We start from the raw sequence: 13,615 nt of genomic DNA on the forward strand, positions 1-13,615 counted from the left end.
GGAAGAGAAAATGAGTGACTAGAAGCAGATGCTCATGGGAGATGGAAAGCCTAGGTACGAATTCTCAAGCGTCCTATCTGGTGTGTCCTGCCCTGCAACCAGACATTGCACAGAATCTTCATAGCTTGTGGGCCTCAAGTGTTAAACTAAAGGGATTCACTCAAACTTCCAATTTCATAGATTCCTAGACTTACTTCTTATTCCTGATTCCATCTTGCTCCAGCCCCTCCAAACTGCTAACATGAATGCTTGGCATTCCTTTTCCTTCTTTTCTTGCTGGGACTTGATGTTCAGCTTCATTTTCCTGACTGTGACCTTAGCACTTCTCAACAACAATTGATTCTAGAACACTCATTCCCATCTGAAACTCTACTTTCTTACTCTCTTGGGTTGACTTAGCTCTGGGAGTAGGATCTAGAGCTTAGGGAGACTTTGAATGAGTCTGGAAGGAGTGTTTCTGGGTTACAGGAGGCTGAACTACTTGGATTTTCTTCCTGCTTACTCTGACTTTTTGGCCCAAGCCTTCAGCCCTAGTGATTCCTGAAGGGCTTCCTGTACCTTCTGACACCTTCATTAGATGTGGTTTTCATATATATGCTCTATAGCACTATCTTTTACCTGCCTCTCTTCCACCTTTCTGACACTGGTGTTGTGAATGATTAGCTCTTGAGTTGTTCACTGTGGCAGAGACCATAATGCTCACCAAATATTCCAGTGACTCATTTTGTTTCCTGCCACCTTACTGTAGAATGGAGCCCATGTGACTGATAGGGGCCATGGATTGGGAGGGGTCATGACGAGTGTCACTTCCAGGTTGAAATAGTGGATTCCCCAGACTCACATTTCCCTGGTACATCGACCAATGGCATTATGTGGAAATGGCAATGTGGTGCAGCGACTGCATGGAGCTCATGTCAGCCTAGGCCCCTAGAGATTATGTGCAGTTTACAAAAATGACAGGAATTCTTCCCCTCCCTATAACTACACTCCCAACAATGTAATTTTGTAACTGCTGTCATCTAGATAAGAGGCTATTTCTCTACGTCGAGTCTGGGCTGGCCTTGTCATTTACTTTGGCCAAAAGCATGTGCTGCACACAACATGCTAGTCCTGAGAGTAGACCTTGAGGGCATGCGTGTTTTCTTCACTTCTTCGTGGAGCCGTGAAACTACCATGCAAATGAGCCTGGGCTAGCCTGCTGGAGGATGGGGCCACAGTGAGGAGAGCCATCCCAGGAGAGGCCATCTAGACTGGCTACTCTGTGGCTGATCCACTAGCTGACTGGCTCAGCTGAGATCAGCTTAGCCTGGCCCAGGTCAGAAATGTCCACTGACCCATAGGCTTGGAGCTAAATGATTATTTAAGTCTCTAAATTTTGGGGTGGTTTGTTATGCAGCAAAAGGGAATTGATAGACACTAAGTCAGTCATCTTCTTTCTCCTGTGAAATCTGGAACTATCAACAGAAACTCTCCGTTGAGTTCCTGAACTGCAAGGTCGCCTGAGTCCCAACCATACTGTTAAGCAGAGAAAGTCAGATCAGAGAGAGAGGACTGAGGCAGATGTCCCAACATTGACAGAGGAGACCACACACAGGGGAAGTGGGGAGGGAATGTGGAGAATAACTACTTAGCTTCAGATATCTTTGTGTCTCTTCGTTCTAGTTCCTTCAAGAGGCCTGAACTGTACTTTCTAATATTCTACACCTTACCAATACATTTTTAAACCTCAAGTTATCTATTCCTTGCAACCAAATGATCCATGCCAATGACTTCACTCCTGTTCTCCAGCCTCAAATAAATGTATATTTAGTTGGTGTGAGATAATCAGAACTTTTCTTTTCATTTCCCATAACTTCCTTTTCAGTACAATAGCTCAAGACAGATTTGTGTTAGACGTGACTTCCATCTCTAAATATAACCTATTTTTTCTAATTATTAAGATAATACATAGGCATTATTATATGGTTCGAAAGATATGGGACAGCAAATCGACCACAATTTCACAATTAAACAGGAATCACCACTAATATTTTGGCATATATATAATTTTCACACTCATACTTATAGACCCATAATTTAATGAGATCATTTTATATATGTGCATTATAAATATATAATATAGACTTTTCACTTGCATATATGTATATTATATATGACTTTTTATGTTATTCTAACATATAGATATTTCCATGTCATTAACTATTCTTTAGCAATATCACTTTGAAATATCTACATCATATTTCCTTGTAAAAATGTTTAGCTGATTGTTGAATCTTTACAGCCCTTTCACTTTTTCATTATTGTAAAAAAAATCTGTAATAAACATCCTCATGGATAAATCTTTTCACGAATCCAGAGATATTTCATTATGCAAATTCCAGGTCAAATAGTGTACACATTATTACAGCATTTACTATGTATTGCTGCATCCATCTGCTATGGGGAGTAGATCCCACAGAGCAGGGCTGGATCTCTGTAATTCCCTTCAAATGACATTAAGCACAGAACCATGGGATTCAATCTAGTGACATTCTGTGGTATAAAAGGCAACAAAAAACATTGCTCCAAGTTCCTATGACATGCATGCTTTGTGCCATTGGGCAAGTATCTTGGGCTTCCTAACACTTCTAGAAATCCTTTCATCTATGTCTGTCTAATGTTCTCAAGAAAATTATTGCCCATTGAATCAAGGCACTGACTACATTTTATGCTTGTGTGAATTTTCCCAGTACTTGGGAAACACACTGGCACAAGTAGGTGGAAAAATCAGGGGCCCTGGAGTCAAAAGATTCTCAGTCTGCCTCTTGCGACCTAGGGTAGTTTACTGAATTTCTTGAAGCTTCAGTTTTCTTAACCATAGAGATAACAGAATTTCCTCCATGAAAATGGCAGACAAAAAAGCTATAAGGCATATTGAAACAAATAGCAAAATGACAAAGTCCCTTCTTATCAGTAATTACTTTAAATGTAAATGGATTCCACTTGTATGCTATATCTAAAGTAGCCAAAATCATAGAAACAGAAAGTAGAATCGTGATTGCCAGGGACTGAGGGAGGGAGGGAGAGAGAGTTAGTATTTAATGAGTATAAAGTTTCAGTTTTGCAAAATAAAAAGAGTTCTGGAAACAGATGGTGGTGATGGTTGTACAACACTATGAATGTACTTAACACCATTGAATTGTACACTTAAAATGGTTAAGATGGTAAATTGTATGTCATATGTATTTTACAACAATAAAAAGTTGGTAAAATTGCCCTCACGAGGTTGTGATAATTAACTAATATATGTGATGGTCACACGTGTTCATTCTCTTCCTTCCCTTACTCTTGGCTATTATGGCATGGGTGCCTAGGTGATATTGAAGGATTCTCATTGATCTTTCTTCCCCATGTCTTCCCCAATTCCCAGAGCCTGGTGGAATATAATGTTGCTTGCTAAATGTCATAATGAAGAACTGGAGCTAACTTCTGCCTTGTGATGATTCACTGGCCTCTCATTTTGGATTTTAAGGTGCTAGACATGAGGAGAATGCAAGATCATATTGAAGGCCATGAAGCAAACCCCAAACCAGAAGCAGGAATACACCAATGTGCCTTCTAGTTCTTCGATCTCACTTCCAGACCCCTTCTGCATACATGGCTCTGTCTTCATTCATTCATTTGGTTGGCCATTTACTCAGAACAAAACATTCAATGCACCTAACAGTGTGCTAGGAGCTGGGGACAGTATGACTTTGAACAAAGCCAGTCCCTCTCCCTGCCATCATGGAGCTCACACTCCATTATGGAGAGACCTGAATGGGGGCACAAAGTTATGGGCAATCCATAACTGCTATCATTTTCCTATGTGTTCTTACAATGAGATGCAACACCCCCTTTTCCCCACTCTTCCCATAGACACCGAAATAACATTAATTTGTATTAATCAAAAAAAGCTGTGTAGCCAGGGTATGGTTTGTTGCACTTTAATTTAAAAATAAAGGCTTGACAACGTTATGTATGATATCTGAGGGTACATCTGCACCGCAGTAATTAACATTGCAGCAGTGCCATTTTATCTCGAATGCTAATTACTGTGTTTTCAATGAACTACTTTGGTGCACAGCATGTTGGAAAAAGTTATATTATACAGACCAGGAAACAAAACAGAACGGAGAAGTTGAAGCTGCAGGGGATATCCAGGTTGCCTCTGGCTGCCTCACAGTTCTTTTTGTTTTATCTTAATTCACTGCAAAATAAGGTGTGAGATGGGTGTGATGTCCATTTTACCAGCAAAGGAAGTAAGCGTGGGCTGGTGAAGGTTCAGTAACTTATCCAGAATCACACAGTGGCAGGTGGCAAACCCAGGTCTTCTGATTCCAAGACTAATGATCTCGATGTAAGCAAATGCAAGCGTCCTTGCTCATTTCAGATAAAAAAAAAAATACTTTGGGGGGCCAGGTACATTGGCTCACGCCTGTAATCCTAACATTTTGGGAGGTCGAGGCAGGCGGATCACCTGAGGTCAGGGGCTTGAGACCAGCCTGGCCAACATGGCGAAACCCTGTCTCTACTAAAAATACAATTAGCGGGGTGTGGTAGCAGGCACCTGCGGCTACTCGGAAGGCTGAGGCAGGAGAATCACTTGAACCCAGGAGGCAGAGGTTGCAGTAGCTGAGATCGCACCACTGCACTGCAGCCTGGGTGACAGAGTGAGACTGCATCTCAAAAATAAATAAATAAATAAATAAAATAAAAAACAAGTAAATAAAAAATATGTTGGGGATTTTCATTTCTTCTCCAGTCTCTATTTGCAGATCTTAGGCAGTTCCAGAAAAAGTGGGATCTTTTTCAGGAAAAGAGAGGACTATAATTGGATGCTAGCCTGCTGAAGTTCATCCCAGGAGGAGGCTTCGAGAAACCTGAAGGTCAAGGAAGTCCCTCAATTTCCTCACCTGCAGAATTCATACTGGTTTGAGACTGGTTGGAGCTACGTATATTGAGGGAAGCAGGTAATAGGTGCTCCACAGATGTGCCTGTCCAGGTTGTATGTCAATCAATATTATCTTGATAACTTGAGACCATCTAGAAGCACTATGTTCTTTTGCAAAGCAAAAATTTTATGCCTGGTGTATTTATTTTGCAAAATTAGATGTCTTTGCATAGCAAACACAGTGCTTTGCAGCAGTCAGTGATTTGGGGCCTCTAATAAATGGGGTCATCTTTTTTCATTCTGGTGACACTATCATGTTTAGAGGGAAATAAATTTGGTCAATGCATTTTTAAGGTAGGAAAAATTTTCATTCTTTGAAATTCAGCCACAATCCTGTTCATAAAGATGGCATCTTGGTTAGAACTTTACTGGGTGCCACAGGGGGTGGTGGTAAATTCTGAACCTGAATTTTCTCTGTTAATCATCACAATTTCTTCCTCACCAAACCCAGCACTATTTGCTTCTTCTCAGTGGGAAGATATTAGGCTAAACCCATATGTGGAGGGAAGGCCTCCCACAGGGCATACCTGTCTTACCTGGTTTCTATGGCACTTTCCATAGAAGCAAACTGCCATCAGTCGGGGGCCAGAACTTGACCTCAGCTATCTTTGGCTCTAAAGCCTGTGCTTTTAACCACTGGAAATTATTAGGTTGTGCAGTTTTTGTTTCTGTTTTTTGATACGGAGTCTCACTCTGTCGCCCAGGCTGGAGTGCAGTGGCGTGATCTTGGCTCACTGCAACCTCCACCTCCCGGGTTCAAGTGATTCTCCCTTCACAGCCTCCCAAGTAGCTGGGATTACAGGTACCTGCCATCACGCCCAGCTAATTTTTATATTTTTAGTAGAGACGGGGTTTCACCATGTTGGCCAGGCTGGTCTCGAACTCCTGACCTCAGGTGATCCACCTGCCTCGGCCTCCCAAAGTGCTGGGATTACAGGCATGAGTCACCACACCCAGCCACAGCTGGTTATTTAACAATGTAATATTACAGCATTTTCTTCAAGAGGTGGGTTGAGAGTGTAGGAGCCTCACAGTAGTTTGGAGCTCAGGATGTTTAGGATTACTTACTGTTTACTCAGGGTTCTCTAGAGAAACAGAATAGTGTGTGTGTGTGTGTGTGTGTGTGTGTACATATATATGTATAAACACGGGTAAAATAAAGAGATAACACATGCGCACACACACATACATACTATTGTGTGTGTGTTTTATATATATATATGTGTATATATATATATATATCATGTAAAATAAAGAGATTTTAAGAAATTGTCTCATCTAATTATGGACATTGGCAAGTCCAAAAGCCTTCAGGCTGGAGGCAAGAGCTGATGCTGTAGTTTACCTCTGAAGGTACCCTGCAGAATTCCTTTTCATTCAGGGAGGTCAGTCTTTTTGATCTCTTGAGGCCTTCCACTGATTGGATGAGGCCCATCAACCTTATGCAGGGCAATCTGCTTTACTCAAATTCCACTGATTTAAATGTTTATCTCATCCATAGACATTCTCACAGAAATATCCCAATTAATGTTTGACCAAATATTTGAGCGCCATGGCCCAGCCAAGTTAACACATCAATTAACCACTACACTTATTTTCAAATTCTATTTGCCTTCTTTATTACATCAGTTCAAATAGCTCTTAACCAAATAGTTGTTCTGATACCACACATAAAGGGTTATATATATAATACAAATATGCGTGTGTGTATATATACATGCATATATTATATAGCTACATTATCTATATCTGTATATATTATATATACACATATGTATATTATATATAATACAAACACATATACATTTTATCTATATATTTCCTACATCACATAATTTTAAAAGTCAGCTACACAAAGACTGTTTTCCAAATGTCAGTCACATAGAAGGAGAACCAGTTTGAAAAAATGTACATCTGAATGATAGAACAATTATAAAGAAATAATTTAACTTTTCTTGTTAAAGAACAAGGCAGGTTTATCCTTGAGTATAGGTGGGACCATGGAGATTATTTTGATGTAAATCCCTTATTGTTTTGGGTCTTAGATGTTGTATAAACTCATATTTTGAGATAACAAAGAGGAAGAGGTATATCTTTTTATAAAGACCAATTCACAAAATACACATGTCAAAGGTCTTTTGGCTTAATGGAGATAGCGCTCGTAGGGTGGATGTTTACTGCAGAAAGCTAAGCTAGAGGAAATCTTACCTTCAGAAATTCCAAAAGATTCAATAAGTAGCTACTTGCTTGATGTGACACAAAGATTAAGTGAGGTTTCCGATATGTTCTCTCTCAAGGCAGTCTGACTCAGATCTCCTCTAATATAGTAAAAAATAATTCTCTACAGCTTAAATGGAAATATAACACTACAAATGGAGTAGCTGAGAGGAAATAGAATTTCAGTCATGCAGAAGGAAGAGATGGCCCATATCTGACGTGTACAGGAGCTACTTGCATTCTTAACCCAGTTAGTTAGGAAAGGAAGGGTGGAGGACACCTACTAATTGGAGGATTTACTATGTGTCAGGTGTTGTACCACTTTTTAGATTAGAAAACCAGGTACAGGTCGGCTAAGAATTCTACTCAAAGATACAAAAGGAATAAGTGAGGGGACTAGAATTCGAGTCTTCACGACCCAAAGCTCATGCTCTTCCCAGGGTCTCAAGGAGCAGCTTCAAAGTCACTGTAGAGAGGGTGCACTCCCATTTCTCAGTGTCCATGTACATTTCAGAAATTTCTTAATGTCCTTTTTTTTATTTACTATTCTATATGGAATTGGCACCCGGGCCCTGTTCACTGGTAACATAGAAGAGCCGGCATTCTTGCCTTTGGGATTTGGGATACAGTCTTCTTCAGCAGATTTTTTTTTTTTTTTAACCAACAAGAATGAGCTTGAATCAACAGATTTTCTTTTACTATAACTGTAAAAATACATAACTATAAACACGCTGGGAGTTGATGGACCACAACATCCACAACAGCGGCTTGACTGTGGTGTACTCTGGGCTGTGTACTCAGTCCCTTTCCATCATCATCTCATTTCACCCTTATGCTGCCCAGGTGAGGAAGGCATTATCCATATTCTGCATATGAGGAGACAGAAGCTCAAAGGGGTTAAAGGATTTTTACTTAAAGCACCACAGTTAGAAATTGGCAGTCCCAGAATTCTAGCCCAGGCCTATTTGACTGCACATTCTATAGCTCTTTAAAAGAGAAGTCAGAAGTTGATAGGAAGAGTGCTGAGTGCTGGGGAGATGAGGTAGTTGTTTTTTTGTTTGTTTGTTTGTTTGTTTGTTTGTTTTTGAGTCTTTGCTCTGTCGCCCAGGATGGAGTGCAGTGGCGCGATCTCGGCTCACTGCTGCAAGCTCCGCCTCCCGGGTTCACGCCATTCTCCTGCTTCAGCCTCCGGAGTAGCTGGGACTACAGGCGCCCGCCACCATGCCTGGCTAACTTTTTTTTTTTTGTATTTTTTAGTAGAGAGGGGGTTTCACCGTGTTAGCCAGGATGGTCTTGATTTCCTGACCTCATGATCCGCCCGTCTTGGCCTCCCAAAGTGTTGGGATTACAGGTGTGAGCCACTGCGCCCAGCCATGAGATGAGGTAGTTTTTAAAAAGCTTCTGGGGTTAGGGATCAATTCTTAATTAAAATATGATGTCTGCATGGATATGCCAGGTTGGGTTTAATGTATCCAGACCTGGTCTAGACCCAGGGTGGCAGGGCAGTTCCAGTCCCCGCCTGCTGGGAGTTGAGAGATGGGTCATACCTGCCTCTCCTAGTGTTGGCTGAGCAACTGGGTGGCTGAGCCCAAAATGTTGGGAGGCCACTCAGTGAAGAAGATTCAACAGCCGTGTCATGAATTAGGTGACCTTTCTTTGCAACCGAAGTTTCCTGTTATATGTCTCTGGCCACTCTGCTGAGGTGTGTAATAGGCTTTCTTTGCAATGTAATTAGTGAGTCTGAGATTTAAGAACACCACTTAGTCTAGTTTTCTGCAAAGTAGCTCAAGAGATCAAAGGGCTGATTTGTAAAGAGTGAATACAAAAAGCCAGTGTGCTGCCTGCTCACATGGGCACTCTGGAAGCATCGACGCAAGAAAAAAAAATTAGTACCAAAAACTGGAGTCAAATCATTGGCTTCAGTGCAGCATAGCAGACACACAGATTAGCAAACTTAGGGGCGTATGGATTCTAAAGCTAAAGGACTTCAGAGATCATCAAGCTCTTATTCAATAAACCAGGAAACTGAGACACAGAGTGGTTGAGTGAGTTGTCCAGGATTATGCAAACAAGTAGCAAACCCAAGATTAGAAATCAACCCACTGACTGTTTCTTGCTTTATGTAGCACACTTCCCCCTCCTCTTATTCTCTTGCTTTTCCTTTAAATTATCTTATGCTGAGGGTACCTAAGAATACTGACTCAAAGTTAGAAATGCTAGAGTACTATAATAAGTGTGTGTATACACAACTACCATAGCCTATAGAAAAACAGAAACAATTCAAGTTGACATCTGGACCTGCCATTTACATGACATCATGTATCTAGATACTGGGCTCTTCTCACTGTTTGTCCAGATGTTTTATGCTATGTAGCTTTCATAGTATTGATTAGAAATGGAAAAGATTAGAGGCTAGATGAGAGCATGGTGGCAGAGGGTGTGGAGCTTTAGGAGTAGGCCTTTTTTTTTTCTTTTGCAATGCATCTTTGAAAGAAAGCAGAAGGGAAATATTTGGAGCTCGTAGGCTGGGGCTGTTAGGAAAAGAGTGGCTTAGATGTAGGTAAATAAGAAAATGGAACCAGACTGGAGCGATCTGCTTCGAGTTACCATTGGTGGGATTGGGTAGGAGAGTTGATGTACTTCTGAGATCTCACCCACTACTCTTAACCCTGCAGTGAAAATAGTGGGTTTTTTTCCCTTAGTAATGCTAAGTTTACGCTGATCTTTCTCTTACCCATCCATCTGAGTCAGCCTGTGTTTCCTCTGTAAAAAGGATAGGATTTTGGCATCTACACTGAAAAACTAGATGAAATGATCACATGCACTGCTTATTATATTAATCATATTATTATTAAAAGCATTGAATCTGTTTTTGATAATATTGACTCTTCAAATAATAGATGATTTATTTGCACACTCTGCAGGGATGCTAGGTAGCACCATTGCAGTGAAGCATCTCTTCAACTTGATTGATGGTGGTAATGACAAAAGACACAGAGAACAGGTGTGAAAGATATTGCTTGGTTCACTAAGGCATGGGCTAAATCAAGAGAATGCTCCCTTTCCTCCATCCAACCCAAGGATACCATGGGCTCATGGCTGGCATTAGGCTGAACATGTTCTTGCCACACGTAGTCATTGGCGCTGAAGCCCTTCACCTATTTCAGGCTGCCCAGCCTCTGACCAGGAAGGCACACTTCAGAGAGTGGTATCTGGAATGAGTTTTTCCCTCACAATCCTGGTATGTAGGTTTCCGGGGGTGAGTCCCATGTATTTCTTTCCTACTGAACCACCACTGCCAACCAATGGTTTTATTAGTTTAATATTGTTATTTTAATAATTTAGTATTATAAACAAAATTTAAATTTGATAATTTGTCTTCTGTGTCTGCTTAGCTGCCTTATGAACATTAAAAATCCTGACACAAAACCTGCGAGGTCAGCATGAGCTTCCCATTTTCCAGTAAGAGGGTGGTGTCACATGCTCAGCTCATATGGCCAGTGGGTTCAACAGCCAGACTGTGAATGCAAGACTGTCCGATTTCAAAGTCAATCTCCTTATGCTTCACTGTGCTTCTCTTAACTGTCAACAAGCAGGCCTAGTCCGTATGACCCCAGTTCAGTGTGGGTTTCTGGTTTAGTTCTCCAATTCCTTTACCTGGGTGAAAACTCTGCTTTAAACCTTAGCCCACTAGCATGTGGAGAGCCTGGAGAGTTCTTGTCAAGCCCCTCATTTTTGGTTGTCTGGATCAATTTTTTTTTCTTACTTCTTAGTGAGTGGCTGGAGTCTTATGCCAACTGGATAAAGTTATGGGAACCAAGATGGTACCAGCTGATTGATTAGCAGTATGCCCCCAATGGAATTGCCTGTGCTGCTGCTCCTTTCATGAGTTGGGGGCTCACCTTGGCTATCTATGCCAGCCGAAATCAAGATTAGGTTGAGTACACTTCTTTGCTCTGTGTGTGTGTGTGTGTGTGTGCTTAAAATATATTTTAATATATCAAATATATTTAATATATTATATGTAAATATGTAATATATAAAATATTTAATATATATTTTATTATATATAATAATCTACATTTAATATATATATATTTTTTGTAAGGATAATACAGGCATGATTGGATATCTATTTACCGGTCTTGATTCCTGCCATATCTCAGCACCTGAACAATGTTTGGTTTCCATTTGTTGGATGAAAATGGATAAGGTTTTGCTTTGAGCATCATCTGGGTACCTGGTCCAAGCTCCACCCCCCATTCTGCCTCAGTAGGTCTGAGGTGGGACTCAGGAATCTGATGTCTTCCTCTTCTGGGCTTCCTTTGATGTTCGTTTGAGCTGAGTCTGACAGTTCTTCAGTGCAGTGGGGAAGGGGCACAGTAATATAGAGTGACTTTTTTTTATCCTTTCTCCATCCTCCCTTCATGCCTTAAGGAATTGCTTTGATAATTATAAATATATAGCACTAAAGCTCTTTCTAAATATATGTAGTGGGTTATACATTGATTCATCTTCAGGCCACAGTTTTTCCCTAAACTATGAAAATTCAAGGTTAGGCTGCTTTAATTAACATACTAAAACTTGCCTTAGAAAGCTTATTTCTAGTTTAATGTCATTTAATTCAATCCCTGATTCACAGGGCTTCAGGCAAATAACTCCCGATCTCCAGTTATTTTATCTCCAAAGAGGAAAATGCCTTTTAAGGGGTGCCTGTGGAACACAGTGGCACACAGGACACTGGCAGGGTCCATAGATCACCTTCTTAACATTCCCCGTGTGGTCATCACTGGTCAGATGTCAGAATCCTTGATGCCAGTTTTTCAAAGTAGAAATAGCAAATGTTTGGGGGATAATTAGATAGTAAGTCTTTGCTCTTTCGTCATTTCATTGTATGCAAGTTAAGTATGTAACATTTATTTCCCATGGTGTCCTTGCCCCTATAGGCTCTCGCTCACTATGACTGCTGTGCTCTAGGACACACTGAAGACAGCCACAGTGGTCAGCAGACAGTGTAAATCAGTGAGACAGGCCAGGTGTGTGACAGCAGGGAGCGGTGGAGATGGTGGCGGTATGGAGGAGCATCATCTCTCATCTCTTGGATGTCTTTGGGGCAGTATTCAGTACACTGGGAGATGGCCTCTGGAGGAGGAACAGAGAGAAATGCAGGAAAAGGAGGGGATGGGATGCGAGACTTACTTTTCATTTTGTGCTCTTTCATATTGTTTGAATTTTGAAAATAAACAGAATGATTTTTAAAATGAAATGAAATACTCTGTAGACAATCACATCTGATGGTACAACCTGGGCTGTGTGCTACAAGAGTCCTGTCCAATACAGCAGCTATCCAAAAGAAACAGAAGGCAAGCTACATCTGTAATTTTTAAATTTTCTAGTAGCCACATTAATGAAACAAAACAGTGAGATTAACATTAGGAGTTTATTTCATGTAACCCAATATATCCAAAATATTATTTCAACATGTAATCGATATAATAATTATGAATGAGGTGTTTTATATTCATTTTTCATAAATCTTGGAAATTTAATATGTATTTTATACTCAAAACACATTACAATTGGAACTCACCACATTTCAATCGCGGCATGTGGCTAGTGGCTGCCATACTGGAAGTGCAGCCTGGTCAGGTCAGTCTTCCTTCCCAAGCTGCCCTCCCTTATGCAAACACAGCTATATTAAGGAGTGGCCGGCTGGGCAGCTGCTGAGGATACCAGGCTCTGAGGAGGCTTAAACACTCCATGAATAAATTAGGCATCTAATGCCAGTAACTTATATTTGTTTCCTACCCCCAAAACAGACAGATAGCCCTCTATCTGTTGAGGTTTTTTTCTTTTTGAGTGTGTGATTCATATTGCAAGTTTTATGGGCCAACCACCCTGGGAGCAGCCAAGTGACAGTTGCCTGGGTTGGCAGTTAGAATCTATTGATGTTGAAACTCAGTAGTGCATAGCTTAGTGCTATTTACTAGGAATACATAATGTGTCCCATTATCTAAATTATAAACCTCTTAATATCTCTCCTAAGAATTTGGTTGAATCTGAAAATCATTTAAAAAAACTGAAAAGATAAATGACATAAAAGTGGGAAACCTTTTGTTCACAGGTATATTTGTTGGGAGATGATGGAAGAATTCCCAGGGGCTTTCATTTCACTGCTTCTTCCTCCTCCCAAGATTACCTAATCCTTGCTCCCATCTTGAAGGTCAATCATTTATTCTATTCATCAAAGCTCCTAGTTTTGTCAGTTAATGACTATGCATTTGGTATTTCACATTGCTGTCCAGTTTTCAAGTATTTGCATTTCTCAGTGGCTCTGCAAGTGTAATGAACATTTGCTGTGCCGTGGAAGCAAGGCGTAGGGTCCTTAACTGATATATAGACATCATCCACAACCAAAATCCAAAC

General features: G+C 40.6%; 1 protein-coding gene across 1 annotated transcript in view; it reads right to left on the reverse strand.

Annotated features, from left to right (window-relative positions):
• Positions 1–13,615, reverse strand: part of CA10 (carbonic anhydrase 10) — a 534,680-nt gene that overhangs the window by 115,945 nt on the left and 405,120 nt on the right. The gene's annotated exons all lie outside the window — the stretch shown is intronic.

The sequence above is a fragment of the Pan paniscus genome, chromosome 19, assembly GCF_029289425.2.
Source record: "Pan paniscus chromosome 19, NHGRI_mPanPan1-v2.0_pri, whole genome shotgun sequence".
NCBI lineage: Eukaryota > Metazoa > Chordata > Mammalia > Primates > Hominidae > Pan > Pan paniscus.